Here is a 15,522-nt window from a genome sequence, read left to right as displayed (position 1 = left end):
CCACAGTACCACTTCTGGATTTTTATGTGTATGAGGTACTGAGGAATCGAACCCAGGGCCTGTGCATGCTAGGTGAGAATTCTACCACTAGGACACATTCCTGGCCTTGATAAACATAATTTTATATGATCATTTTTATTAGCCAAATCCAACATGATAGTCTCATACTACCAGCTTTTCATTTAATTGACAGAGAAGTTAATTCCTAAATTAGAATCCAGTTTACTGCTGAGTTTCTTTTGAAAAATCATCTGTCACGATGTGGTAAATATTTAATATCAGTATCCTTATGTTTTAAAGAGGTTATTACCATTCCCTGAATTGCCACCTATCTCATCTATATGATGAGCAAGGTATGCCTCCTTGTGTGATGGGAGGGTTTTTCTTTTTATTGGATTACTCAGATGCCCATGTCATTTACATCATCTCCAAGCGAGCTAACTATCCTCATGAGCAATTAAGTACTCTTTCTAGAATTGATATTAGATTTTATGAATAGGCATGAGAGAATTATAGAAGATGGGTGTTTGCTAGAAAGAAAAATAATGGTTCTCCAAAAAAAAAAAAATACCAATGCAACATCATTCTGATTTGCTCCCTGGGCAAACGTCATTTAAAATTACCTCTGGAACTCAAGCCAGTGGATCTAAAATATAAATTCGTCTGTATTTGAAAGCCAAATTCAATACAAGTAGGAAAATCACTTAGATGAACTACCAAGGTATTGATTTAGATAACTGTTTACAGTCTAAAGTGATTGAGAGTATCAAAAAGCTGGGCCAGGAGTTTGGCCTAGTGGTAGAGTGTTTACCTAGCATGCACAAGGGCCGGGGTTCGATTTCTTGGTTACCACATACATAGAAAAAGCTGGAAGTGGTGCTGAGGCTCAAGTGGTAGAGCTCTAGCCTTGAGGAAAGTGCAAGGACAGTGCTCAGGCCCTGAATTAAAGCCAATAATGGCAAAACAACAACAACAACAACAAACCCAGGACAGATATCTTTTGGGGCCTGGAGTTTGGCCTAGTGGTAGAGTGCTTGCCTAGCATGCACGAAGATCCTGGTTCAATTCCTCCGTACCACATGCATAGAAAAAAAGGCAGAAGTGGTGCTGAGGTGCAAGTGGTAGAGCTCTAGTCATGAGAAAGCCCAAGGACAGTGCTCAGGCCCTGAGTCCAAGCAAATGGCAAAAAAAAAAAAAAAAGAAAAAGAAAAAGTATCCAACGTTCAAAAAATAAAGAGCTAAAAAAAAATCTATTAGCATAGTTAAAAACTTACACTCCTAATAAAAGATTTGTTAAAATATTTTAAAACACTGATGCATCTTAAAGACTTGGCTAGTTTTGGCTTGGCTCTGGTGGCTTAGGCCTGTCATCCTAGCTACTCAGAAGGCTGAGACCTGGAGGATTTGGGTTTGAAAGTAGTGTGGATAGAAAAGTCTATGAGCTACAGGCCCCGAATTAAAACAATAAACTCTTGGCTAAGTTTATGTAGAAGACATTGCAGATTTTTTTTTCTCACTGCTTTTTCCTTGATATGTTGGTTTCTTTTTATTGCAAGTCTGTGCAAGTTGGTATAACTGAGCGTAAGTGGGTGTGTGAGGGTTGATACTTCTGGGATTTGAACTCAGGATGTTGTACTTGGCAGGGTTTTCTATCACTGGAACCACACCTTCAGCAGAACAGCTTTTAAACAAAGCTCAGTCCAGCATCCAATTCTTGACCAATTATATCAATTTAGGATTAGTTCCTTCCCTGTCTCAAAATTTGAGAATGTTTCATACTGAATAATATTTTTACTGTAAGACCAGAAAATCCTATCCATTTTTTCTCTTGCTATCCTTTTACATGTACTATTTTCTCTACTAGTGTATGATATAACTTTTATTATATATTAAGCAACCTTCTGTTTCTGGCTATTTTATAGTTCCTTTTCTCCTTTTCATTATCAATTGTTAATATATACCACACATTTTAAATGTTTTAGCTTTAAAGTCTTATTAAAAATATAATTGTAACATGAGTTACATGTTACTCTGCTTTACCCCAATATTGTTAGATGGTTTTACTGTTTTCTTTTAAAATAAGTCATATTTTCAAGAATTTTGCAACAAAAAGACACCAAAATTTCTATTGAAATTGCACTGGACTGTCTCAATAATTCTCAAAGAATGAAACATTTTTTGAGAACTAAATTCCTTCAAAACATATGACTTACTTAATTTCTGTTCATAAGAAGCAGACATTTTTTTCTAGTATGTATCCTAAACAAGTCATTGTTCCTTTATAGCGTCCCTGGTAACAACTTTTGATGTCCTCTGTGGATGTTCTGAGATTGCACACCTACCATTATCTACAAATCCATCATATGTTTCAGAAAAGATAGAAAAGAAAGATTATGAGAGAGATGGGAACCTCAAAGTTTACAGGTAAAGTAAAAGTCACCCTCAGGATTGTAGAGAAAACAACGCTGAGTTCTATCATAGTAAGGCAAATTTGTGGGTTCGTGTTTTTCGTCATAACACTTTTTCCTTATTGCTTGTAAGAGCTTTTATTAAACACCGAGGCAGAGTTATTTGTTTTCTAAAGCATATCTCAAGTATTTGCTTGAAGAGGAAGAGAGAAAACTGCTTCTGCTAATGTATGCGAAAAAACATGGTGAAAGCTCCAGAAATCCAGCTGTGAAAATCAGAATTTTGCTTTTGGTTAATCCTTTTGAGTGGGAAGGAACACTTGATAGGTTAATTGAGCTAGTCACAGCATGGAGTACGACGTGCATTAGAGTGTATGTTTACATTAACCTTACTATCTAACCTTTGTTCTGAAATGAAAATATGATACCCTAAATAGGAAACTGTAGCAAGACTAAACATATTCCAAAATCAAGGGCAGGGAAACATCACACAATGTAAACAGAACTGATAGACTGACCAGAACATGGGATTGACTGAGAGATCATCTAATTTAACTTTGTTGTCTAATGAGTTTTTAGGAAGTTAAAATTCATGTATTTGTAATTTCTTTAAATTATATAAAAATTATACATTTCTCTAGATTATATACTTTTCTAATATATATGTGTATATATATACATATATGTATGAAATGTTTGGTTTGATCCAAACCACACATAACAAATCAACCAACAAAGAAGGCTCATTGTTAAAATCTTATGATTTTCTTATTTCTAGAATTGTTCCATCTCATATCTTGGAGCTGCATTTGATTAACAGTACCTGAAATTGTAATAATGAAATATCAGGTAACAGAGACTACTCTATTGTCAACACATGAATCATCTCCAGTCATATTTTTGTTTTAGAACCTCAAAGTATCACATGAGTGGAAACTACTACTTTGTAAATGAAATTGGATATTGACATACAGAAATGTGAAACTTCTTAAAAGTTAAATACATCTATGAGTAAATGTGAAACCATTGAAACTATTATAGTGACTGAAGCAAAAGCAACTCCAACTACAGTCGCAAAACTGACTCCAATATGATTCCCAATTGATAGAAGCCAAAGAAATAAAATATTTAAGCAGTCCTATTCTACTAAGTCTCAGCAAATGGCCCAAAGAAAAATTGGAGTGAAATGTGTTTGCAGTCCTCTCTTAGGATCTTATTGTATATACACACAGTCTAAAATTCAAGAATGCATTAAGGACTATTGTTCATCTAAAGATAAATTGCAAAAATGCAAAAGCATAGCTTTTGAATTATTTTAGAAGATTGGTTGTTTTAGCTTACTCAAATTACCATATGCTAGAATAAGTTTGCATAATTGAATACAGAAATCTAAATATTTCTAAAATTTTTTTCAGTTTTTCTAAGAGCATTTTTCCACCCAGTACAGACACCAAAACTGGGCCTCTCCGAAGGACATGGAAAGAAGAGTAGGATCAAAAGAAACAAAAGGTCATTTGTTGTTATTCAAGTTTATTTTGGTTGCTAATATGGTTGTTGGTTTTTTAATGATTTTTTCCCTTCTGTTTTGTTTCTTTAGTGATCTGTAGACTTTAAAAGATACACTCTATAAGAACAAGAGACAATTGTATATAATATTTTCTGCCCATTCTTGTACTTGATTTTCATATCAAAGTCTGAAACCAAAAACACTTGAGGAATTGCAATTGAGGGTCCCAAAAAATTACAGAGAGGCATTGCTTGTGTGACAAACTTGATTGCAGCTGCACTGCAGTGAGAGCTTATATTCTACTAAAAAGCTCTCGCCTGTTCTTTGAGGCACAGAGCTGGAGGAGTGGCTTGGCAAGCAGAGGAATTTTAATTCCATTATCACTCTCTTTTTCATCAGAACTCAACTAACAAGATTCTCTCCTCAGCATACATCATATCCAAAGCAATGATTCATGTGCCTCCAGTTGAGAAATTTCTGATTGCAACACCTTCTGAGCCTTTTAGAATGTGTATGTTTCACTGATAGCCACCTCGGGAAGAAAAGAGCTGGGTTTGAAACTCTGTCAGGACTTGAAGGCAGACCTTCAGTAAGTGTGATCGGTAATAATTGTTGATTTATATATGGAGGGCTGGTCATGGTTAGTCACAAAAGACGTGGGAAGCCTTTGGAGTTAACAGAACTTTAAATGTTTGTGGGGAAGCTTGGGTTTTGAATCTTCCAAGTAAAGCAATACTACTGAAGTATTCAGGAGTGTAAGTTTAGATTGTGAAGTTTTCTAGACATTTTTTGTGCTTTCCTTTCATAAAACTGTAACAATTAGAAAGTCAGTAGATAGCACTTTATCTAAATCTCTACAGTAGAACATACTACAATGTATACTGGGGAAAAGCTAGCAATAGATAGTTTTGTGGATCTTTCCTTGGGGTTGTGAGTGTAGAAATTCAGGAAATAATGTTCAGGTAATATTTTAATTATTAAACTATCCAATTTAATTGTATAATAACAAAATTGTTGGATAATGATAATAAAATAACACTAAGCCCATTTAATTATTTACTATCTTTCAGAGTCTATTTTCTTTTCAGTATTTAATTTGATTGCAAGTCTCTCTACTCTTAGGCACAGCAGGTGCTCTACCATTGAAGACAGGCCGCCAGTTTTAGCTTTTTGCTGATTAGTTGGACCTGAGAGTCTCATAGATTTGTCTGCCTAAGCTAGACTGGAAACTGAGATTCCCAGATCTCCATCTCTTGAATCACTAGGATTGTAGGCATGTACCACTGGTGGTGCCAGGATAGAAGTTTTGTTTTTAAAGCTCTTTATTGATTTATTCCAATGACCTTTGAACCTCAATATTATTTAGTATGGTTAGAATCATTGACATGAGAATGTAGGGCTCAGTGACTGGTTAGAAAATCCTTGCTTTCCTACTTTTAGAAATAATCAACACCCTTTTATAATTTCTGAAGGGCACATCATCTTGACTGAAAGGTGACAATCTGGCTCTTAATAGCATAAATGATATTTTAAAGTTCACATGTTCCTTTACTTTATATTTGCAGACTTGAATTGAAATCTATCTGTGGAAATGGGGATGAGTCAAACCGATAGGGTAATACTCTCTAGAACACAGGTAGCTCAAGGAACTGTCTTTTAGTTTTATAGGGAAAGCCAAGTATGTGTGAATTTTGTTTTTTACAAATGTTTCTTTATTTTCTGTTTAAAATTAAGAGAGCTGTTCTTGCCAGACATTCTCCATCTGTGAAATAAATCATAGTATAGTCTTTTTAACACACTTACAATTTCAGATAGGAAGTGGGAGAGTATGGATCCAAATTGGGAGATAGGAATACTTAAAAAAAACATTGTCATCTTAGTTAAATATTATTTATTTTAGTTTCCAGGTCTGTTTTATCTTTCACTTACTTTGTAAAGAAATAGAGGAATAAGCAACCGTTTTTCTCAGTTCTTCCTTGGATACTTATAATTCCTTTGGTAATTTAACATTTTGAAGCAGTTACCTTTGAGAACTTATTTTGCAAGTCAAAACAAATGCCTTCTTTGTGTGATAGAAAACATATGGAATATTTACATACTCTTTAGTTATTTGCTATTCAACTTTGGTTTCTTCTCTGAACATCTTATTACTCATTCAGTCCTTTTTAATTTTTTTCTACTTGAGCTGTCCTATACAGAGGATTAAACCATAGGGGGTTTTCCTATGACCTAAGTGAAGATCCTGCCTGGTCTTCCTTCCTTAGGTGTAAAGATGTAATCCTGGATATCTTCTGGTGTAAAGTTTGACTCATTCTCTTGTAAATACTACTTCCTCACTCTTTCTGACTCACTCAGTCTTTTGCTTTATGGGCTAGGAAAACAGAGAAACAACTTAGAGTTCTCACTAACTTAATAATAGTGCAAAATATAAGTTTGTAGTTTTGGATAGTAGGTTAAGAATAACACTTTTGTGAAACACCAAAACAGGAGAAAAATAATATTTAAATTTTGTAAATGTCCAATTGGCTTCAGATTGAAAATGTCATGCAGATAAGGGCAACTATGACAGACATCAAAACGTGCTAAATGATCTAACCACTTGTATCACTGCCAAAAATCCGTTAATAAACTAGGCAGAACTGCTGAATTGACTGCTATAAAATAGGAATATTAATATCTGGAAATCACTGTCTAACAAAATATAAATTCAGCCATTAAGGAAAATACAGAAACCCTAAGTAAACTAAAAAGGAAACAATTATTTCTAGTAATTAACATAATCATGATTTTGGATTGATAGTTCCAGTTTTTTTATATTCATATGCTATTAACATATATATATATATATATATATATATATATAGTCGTGGGCCTTGAACTCAGGCCTCAGCATTGTCCTTAGGCTATGTCAAGGCTAAAGCTCTACCACTTGAGCCACAGTCCCACTTTCAGCTTTTTCTGTGTATGTGGTACTGAGGAATCGAACCTGGGTCTTTGTTCATACTAGGCAAGCACTCTATCACTTGGCCCATTAGCTTATAATTTTTTTAAAATAAATTTTAACAATACGTGTAACTGATTCTTAGAAGTTTTTTTGCTTATTGAACCACAAGTGCATTATTGGAATCTTTGTAAGTACTAATTTTTAGGTTGACATAAGGAACTTTTTGGTCATAATTTTAGATAGTTCCTAAAGATATATTTTTATGGTAAGTTGTAATACTGGTAGGTTATATAATCATGTAATAAATCCTATACAATTTAATACCTTTTGTTCATTAAAACATCACCTTATTTGAATGGAATTCCTTTATTTACTGAAGTTTTATATCTTTCTTTTTTCTCTATGTAGGTATTCCTTTTCCTCTATGTAGGTATTTAAGGTATTACTAGAAATAGGTTTTTTTGTAATTATGTTTGTAAATTTTCCTGTAAATTTTCTATTTATGGATAGATCCTTTCCTACAAGTGAAAAGTGCATATATATTGAAATTAATTTCCATTTCCTGACACTGTAAAGTTTCATTTCCTTTTCAAGTGACTTTTTACTTTAATTTTATAAAATTAGTCAATGAACTGCTGACAATAAAATTGAATGATCAAGAATTTTTAAAAATTTAGCAATGAATCTCCAAATGACATAAATGAGTTACTGGTTTTAATTCATGCATCTAACTGGTGATAATTATTTATTGGCATAATAGGGAAAACAATCCTTAGCCTTTTTCATATTTTTGAGTAGATATAATCACTGAGAAGCTATGCTTGTGAAATGCCTTTCAATTCTTTGAACTTATTCTACAGCTCTCTGTCATGAATCACATAAGTGATGAATCAGGAACTATTTTTATGCTGGGTATAGTTGTGCATGCTTATAATCATAGCTCTTTTTGAATATCTGATGTTGGGATCAACATCAATATTCCTAAGAATATCTTAGAGCATATTCATACTTCAAAAAGAAAAAGTATGAGAGTCCTAGATCTATAATTGGGAACTGGCCCAAGTAAGAGTGGCCTAAGTTGAAACCCCAAGAATTATTGATTATTGTTGATGGATATCTAGATTATCTCCAATAATCTGTTATTTCATTAAGCTGGTATCTTATCATAAAGCTTTTGAAAAAAAGTTTTCTGTGTTTTTTTTGTTTAAATTTGACTATCCTACAAATGCCATTAAGGCCATTGCTTAGGCAATTTCAAATAGAGATGCCTTTTCTATTTAAAGTATAATTGGGATTTTTCAACATGTTCCAATAGCAATCCAATTCAATAAGGAATCAATAGGAAGACCACAAGATAACGTTTTGTGTTGAAAATAAAACATTTCTTTGGAGCCAATACGTATTCTCAGAAAAGGCACTGAAGATAGAGCAGTTGTGATTCCAAAAATGCACTTCCAGAAGGAATTAAACTGTAAAGATTCTTGTGCTCATTGTGGGAATAACACTCCTCATAAGAATCTGCAAACTGACTACTCTGTGACTGTAGTCATCACTTCTAGTAGTGGACTTTAAAGTACCAACCAGTCAACAGATGTTAAGATTGAAAGATCCTTTTATTTTATTTTATTAACAGGGTGATGTATATAGAGGGGTTACAGTTACATTTGTAAGGTAATGAGTACATTACTTTTTGAGTATTGTTAAAGATCCTTATTTATTTATTTATTTATTTATTTGGTCATGAGGTTTGAATTTGCCCTGGGCACTGTTTGAGCTCAAGCCTATGGCCCTGCCTTTGAGCCAAGTCCCACTTCCTGTTTTCTAGAGGTTAATTGGAGATAAGAGTGTCAGGTCCTTCTGTGCCAGGCTGGCTTTGAACCTTTATCTTCAGATCTCAGCCTCCTGAGTAGCTAGGATTACACGCATGAGACACTGCACCTGGCTGAAGATCCTTTATTAAGACAAATATCCCTGAGACTGGCACATGACGCAACATAGAGAATGCTTGTTCAATAAGTCCTGTGCCTGGAGTTCTCGCAGACTGGCTGTTAGATGGTACTCATCAGATTTACCCTCTATGTGACAAACACCACAGAATTTTCACTTCATCACAAAACCAAACTCCCAGGATATGAAACAATATGAGAAAGCCAGCCCTTCAATTTATATCATTACTGTTGTTCTGATTATCTATACCAAAATTTGTCCAGATAGACCCTGGCCTGGTGAGGGCCATGAGCTCACACTCTGTGAGGCAGGCGGGAACACCACACTCATAAAGGACTTGATTCTCCTCTTACGACAAACTATGCAAAAGACAGAGAAAAGCGGGAAACTGAGATGATCTTCCAAGAGAAAAGGAAACTTAAAACCAAGGTATTCTTATCAACAGTGTATCAGCTAGTTCATGATGTGGTTTGCTCCTAATAATATGAAGTGTAAAGGAAGAGATAAAGATTTATCTACTTGCTGGATGAGGTGGCTGTAATCCTAGCTACTCAGGAGGGTGAGATTTGAGGACTGAGGTTCAAAGCCAGCCTGGGCACTAAAGAACCTGAGACTCTTATCTCCAATTAGTCACTAGAAAATGGGAAGTGGTGCTGTGTCTCAAGGGGTAGGGTGGTAACCTTGAGCTGAAGAGCTCAGGGACAGTGCCCAGACACAGAGATCAAGCCCTACAACCAATAACAACAACAACAACAACAACAACTATATATGTATCTTGGCTATGCATTATAGGAAGAAATATGACTTCAGTTTACCAAAGAATTTTTCATTTTCTTTGCCAGCTTTTTTATTACATTCTAGAGGATCTTATATGCAACCTCTGGAATGAGACATGTGACCCCCTCCCTTCCCAGGGAAAGTTGTGAAGAATTTCCTTACTCATCTTAAGGGAAATGGCCAACACATTCATAATAAAAGACAAGTTACCAAGAGAAAAAAGTAACAAACCTATTTGATCAAAATGTTATGTGACAGGAGAGTTTTGGGAAATGAATGCCTTGAAACCCAGGGAAAATTATATTTGTATGCCAGAACTCAATGAAAAAAATGTGATCCTTTGTATAGAAATGAGATTGGACAAAAAGAGAGTATGATATAACGTTAATAGATTTAGGAGGAAAAAGCCAACAGGGTCTGTAATATTTTTCTTGGACTGTGTATGTAGCTTTCCTTCTACCAAGACATCAAGTAGAAGTCCTCTGGATAATAAATGAAAAGGGGAGAATAACTTGTTCTAGGTCTATGGCTTGCTTTACAGGGTAAGCATTCTAGTGTTAGGATTTGCCTTGGGAAAGAAAATTTTTGTGTTTTATAACTTGCTTCCAGGCAGAATAAGGGCAAGAAAAAGAAAAGTGGGAGAAGGTGAGACATGCTTGCTTGAAAGGACTGCTAAATACTTCTACATATCTTTAGTTTGAAATCTAGAAATCTAGAGATATCTTTAGTTTGAATCTAGAGATTCGTATTTCAAAATAATATCTTCAGAGCATCAAGTCTGTAAATTATTGAAAGGTCAAAAAGATTAATGATGGAAATAATTTTCCTTTGTTTCTGAGTTCACATATAGATAGATACATGAACCTGCGAGGCAACAATGAATTGACTTTTGTCTTCCAAATGAATCAACATTATGATTTCCTGATAATGCCCTACTTTGTGTGATAAAAATATCTCAATTTCCTTATATTTACTATTTACATACTATATATTTTACATGCCATGTATTTTATTGCCTTTACTTTCAATACTTGATAGCTAAAGTGTTCTTTGACAGCATGTGGTTGGGATCCACTTTTTTGATAGAGTGTGAGAATTCCTGTCCTTTAATGTTCAATTGTTATTTCTACCTATCTAGTTCAGCATCTCTTCCTTAATACCAGTTTCATTTGACACCCAGCCTTTGGCTTGTCTTCCTTCCTCTGCTCTGTGCACAGCTGAAAAAACAGTGATGTGGTCTTATCTGCAGAATGAAAATAAGCTGAAAGCATTGTGGTCATATGCTTTATGCCATTATCTCACTAGAAAATAAAGAAAAACCCATCATCCAAGTGCTTTCTATGTTTATTGATAACATTGTGTACCAAGAGCTAAACATGACACATTCAGGCAGAGTATAAATGGCTGTTATTGTTTCTGTATAGCCCACAGACCAGTTAGAGAGCCAAACATAACATATCTAAAAGAATCACTGAATAATGGTGATGGTATAACTATATCTATATTTGTTAAGATCCAAGAATCATCAGAAATTTTAGTTATAGATATCACATATTCCATCTTATTTGTCACATCATTCAGATAATTATATGCTATTATATAATAATATGGTATTATCTCAATGACATAGATAAGGAATTTAAGTTTCAAGAAATTAAATGGACTACCAAAAGTCACACAACTAATAACAATGACAGCAAATAGTTATTAATTATCTACAGTGCAGCGGTAGATTTGGGAGTGGTGGAGCTGTAGTGACTGATCATTTCTACTCCCTGAGGGTGAGAATCTGAAAGCTACATCCTCATAGCTGCAAAATCCTCTGAAGAACACAGACAAAATTCAAACTTAAAATCTGTCAGCAAGCAATCCTCATTAGCTTCTTGACCATTGAGAGAATTCAGATTTTAATACAGATCCATATGTAGACACTGGCCTTTATGTGCTTGCTAAATTAAAGTGTGTCTGTGCCTACCTACTTTGCTCAATTCTCCCTTTCGTAAGTGAAGACTTCAAATGGGTTAATCAAGAATGCCTCCTGAGTATAGTCATAAGCTCCAGTTGCATATCACATTGATAAATCTCACAGTTCCTGTCATAGGAAAATGAGACACAGGCAATGAAAGTATTATTTCCGGTAATGTTTCACTGAGAAATTACTGGCCCTGCTTTCATCATTAATGTCTATGTATCAGGGCGGTAAGGCATTACTTATAATCTACATATATTTGATCTACAATATAAGAATTCAGTATGAAAACAAAGATGCAGCAAGGCAATCTTCTTTTGAAAATTATACAGTGCACCCTGCTATAGCAGCTCCAGGGAAAAACAAATCATGATTATTAGGAAGGGAGATCTTTGCATCATGTTGTTAATATTCTGGTTGGTTTTTATGTAAATTCAGATATGTCCATATAGCAGTCTCTAATATGGAGGGACATGCCTGAAGAAGCTTTGAAAATAAGGTTCTGATTTTGGTTTACTCCATATTTTTTCTCTAAAAAATCCTGTATGTTTAATTAATAACACTAAAAACTAAACGATTAAAATAAAACGAGAAATAGAATAAACGAAGGTAACAACTCGACTGTGACCAAGACTTAGCTATGGCATTTTAAGTTAAGACCCTTTGTACAAGTCACGATTCTATCTGGGTACTGTGGCTTATGCCTGCAATCCTAGCTACTCAGGAGACTGAGATCTGAGGATCAAGGTTCAAAGTCAGACTGGGCACAAAAGGACTTGAGACTCTTATCTCTAATTAACCTCTAGAAAACAGGAAGTGGGGCTTGGCTCAAGAGTAGGGAGTCTTTAGCTGAAGAGTTCAGGGACAGCGCCCAGGCCTGATTCTGATTCTGATTCTGGTCCTGATTCTGGCTTATTACATAACTCTCCAATCAAGTCACTAGTGTAGTATACAATGTCGATGTATGTGTACACACATATATATATATGTATATGTAGTTTAACACATTTACATATGAGGCCTTTCAACAAATATCCATAGGAGTCAATTTTATACTGAAGCACTATGAATTCTGATTCAGAGAGATAAACCATAAAACTCATTATAGAATATACCCATAATAATTTATATGGATTCAATTTGGATACATGAGAACAATGTCTTATAATTAAAGACTGAAGATCTCCTTACAATATCCATGCTTATGGAAGTCTACCATCTTCATAGGCACAGTATAAACCAGAAGTCTACCAATATAGGGCACATTAGAGGACGGCATTCATCGGGGAATTGTCAAGGAAGTAGGTTAAAGCAATAACAAAAATGATTAAGGAAATGTACATCATTCACCAAACTTCATAAAATTATAGTTATTGTCATAATGCTTAGATAGGGCCAGTCTAATCACAACATTAGAGTGACGTACTTGCAAAGAAGATGTTTGGGTTGGATCTATCATTCCTTTAAAAAATAAAAGTAGAGACATCATTATACTGAAGATTAAAACAAAGGTAGCTGACAGAATCTATATAGTGGCTGCAAAAGATAATCTGCCATAAAGACTACATTTTTGTGTCACGACCTAAGGCTAAGTTTCAGTTCTTCTTACAGGCAGTATATTGAGGTAGCCAAATGCCAGAACTTTCCCCCTGCACTCTTACAAATTCCCGTGGGCTCTCCCGCTTTACTGTTTCAAAATGGAACTAATCTGCACTGCCCTCAGCAATCCCCTTAATTTCTCTTGCTACTGATTGTGACTCTGAAATTTCAAATTGCTCAGCAAAATACCAGAGCATCTAAACAGTCAATGGCATTTTTTTTTTTGTGAGTCATGGGGCCTGAACTCTGGTGCTGTCCCTGAACCCTCAAGGCTATGACCCCACCCCTGGGCCTGGTTGTTGTCCCTGAGCTCTTCAGCTCAAGGGTAGAGTAGTAGCCTACCACCCTACCCTTGAGCCAAGCCCCACATCCTATTTTCTAGAGGTTAATTGGAGATAAGAGTCTCAGGTTCTTTTGTGCCAGGCTATATTTGAATCTTGATCCTCAGATCTTAGCCTCCTGAGTAGCTAGGATTATAGGCGTGAGCCACTGCACCTTGCTTCAAGGGCCATTTTAAAAAAAATATTACTATTACCTGACCTTAAAACACACTGCTGATTTAAGCACACAGTTTTCAAAGCTTATGGTCAGGGAGGAACCCATGTGGAAAGGTTAAAATGAAGTGAGAATGTGAGAAAAATATAAAAGAATCTGGAATCAGTTTGACATAGTAAGATTAAATGAGAAAATCATATACTGACCTATCCATCCACTTGACAAACATTTATAAGGACGCGGAAATGAAACAGTTGATCATACAAAGGAGTTCCGTGTTCGTAAATCTATACTGTATACAATACAGCCTGTTTAGACTTACCCCTTCAGCATGCTAGACTACAGATACTCTCCTTTCCTAAACCGAGTTCAACGAGTTTCGTTGTTCCATTTTTACACATGTAAATAAAGTATTGTGATCATGTATGCCCTCCTTCAATCTTCCCATTCACTCATTATTTTTTCAATAATAATTTTGATGGCTGTGGTTTACTTTCTACAGAAAAACACTCCTCAGGCATGTTGCCAGAATGCCTCAGTCAATTCATAGAGAATGGACTGTAATGCTTACAAACACTTCTAAAGCCAGGCGATCTGAGTTCAGAGTTTACCTCCATGACTGTTTTACTTTCAACAAATTATCTGTTCTCTGTAGGAGCCAGTTTTATTTTAAATAATAGAAGCTAATATTTTTGTCTTTTGAATTACCTTGAGAATAGAATTAATATTATATGTCTGACAGAATATTTGGACATAATAGGTGTTAACATATAGTTACAATAATAGTAAATGTTATAGTTTGATTTTATTAATGATAGCTAAAATTGAGCTACATTAATTTATGCTGACATATTAATATGTAAATGCATATTGTATATAGAATTCAAATTATGAGAGAAAAGCATTTTGTATTTTATCTTAGAAGATTCGGGTATTGAGATCATGTTAGTAAATATATTCTAAGAGTATTCTAAAGAGCCTAAAGACCAAGAGACTCTTATCACTAGAAAAGGGGCTGTGGCTCAAGGGGTAGGGTGGTAGCCTTGAGCTGAAGAGCTCAGGGACAGCGCCCAGGTGCAGAGTTCAAGCCCCATTACCCACCAAAAAAAAAATAAAGAAATAATCATAATACTTTCCCCTATAATGGTCACAATTTTGCTTTATATTTTTATAGTAATCACTTCTTACAACAAAGTAATATTAGAAATGACATAAAATATGAAAAAGACTTTAAAATGAAAAATCATTCAAATAGTCTCCATTTAGATGTGATCATAATTTAGTGTTTAGTCTTTCTGCATGATTTATTTCTTTCTTTACAAATTGTTTTGAGCACAAAATATGCATTCTGGTTTTCCTCTAGAAATATATATTGAGATTTATAGCATTTTATACACAATCATAATAATTTTCTTCTTCCTTATTTGTAATATATTTTACTAATCTTGTATTCTGGAAACTTTTATCATATTAAGACATACTGTAAAACATAATTTAATATGTGGTGCTTATACAGACCTTTTTATCCTTTAAATAGATTTCTGAAAACAAAGCTACTGAGTGATATATAGAGATATAGATATAGATATATCCTCTTCCTCTACTCTTCTTTCTTTCCTTTCTTCCTCCCATTCTTTCTTTGTTCATTCATTTTTTCTTAATAAAAGGCCACCATTTAATGAAAACTTACCATTTAAGATGTTTCATGGAATAAGTCCTTGATAATTCACTATATTAGCTGCTAAAGCCTAGTCTGAAAGTGTATGTTTCAGTTCCATCCTAAAGCACTATGAAAAATATTATAGCAGATTCCATTTTGTAGCCTTTTTCTTTGCTGACAAGTACCTTAACTTTTCTTTTTTCAGGCAGACTTCAA

This window comes from Megascapheus bottae, chromosome 15, assembly GCF_031878675.1.
Source record: "Megascapheus bottae isolate mThoBot1 chromosome 15, mThoBot2.hap1, whole genome shotgun sequence".
Taxonomy (NCBI): Eukaryota; Metazoa; Chordata; class Mammalia; order Rodentia; family Geomyidae; genus Megascapheus; species Megascapheus bottae.
The sequence above is the reverse complement of the archived record's forward strand: the minus strand, read 5'-3'. Positions refer to the sequence as shown.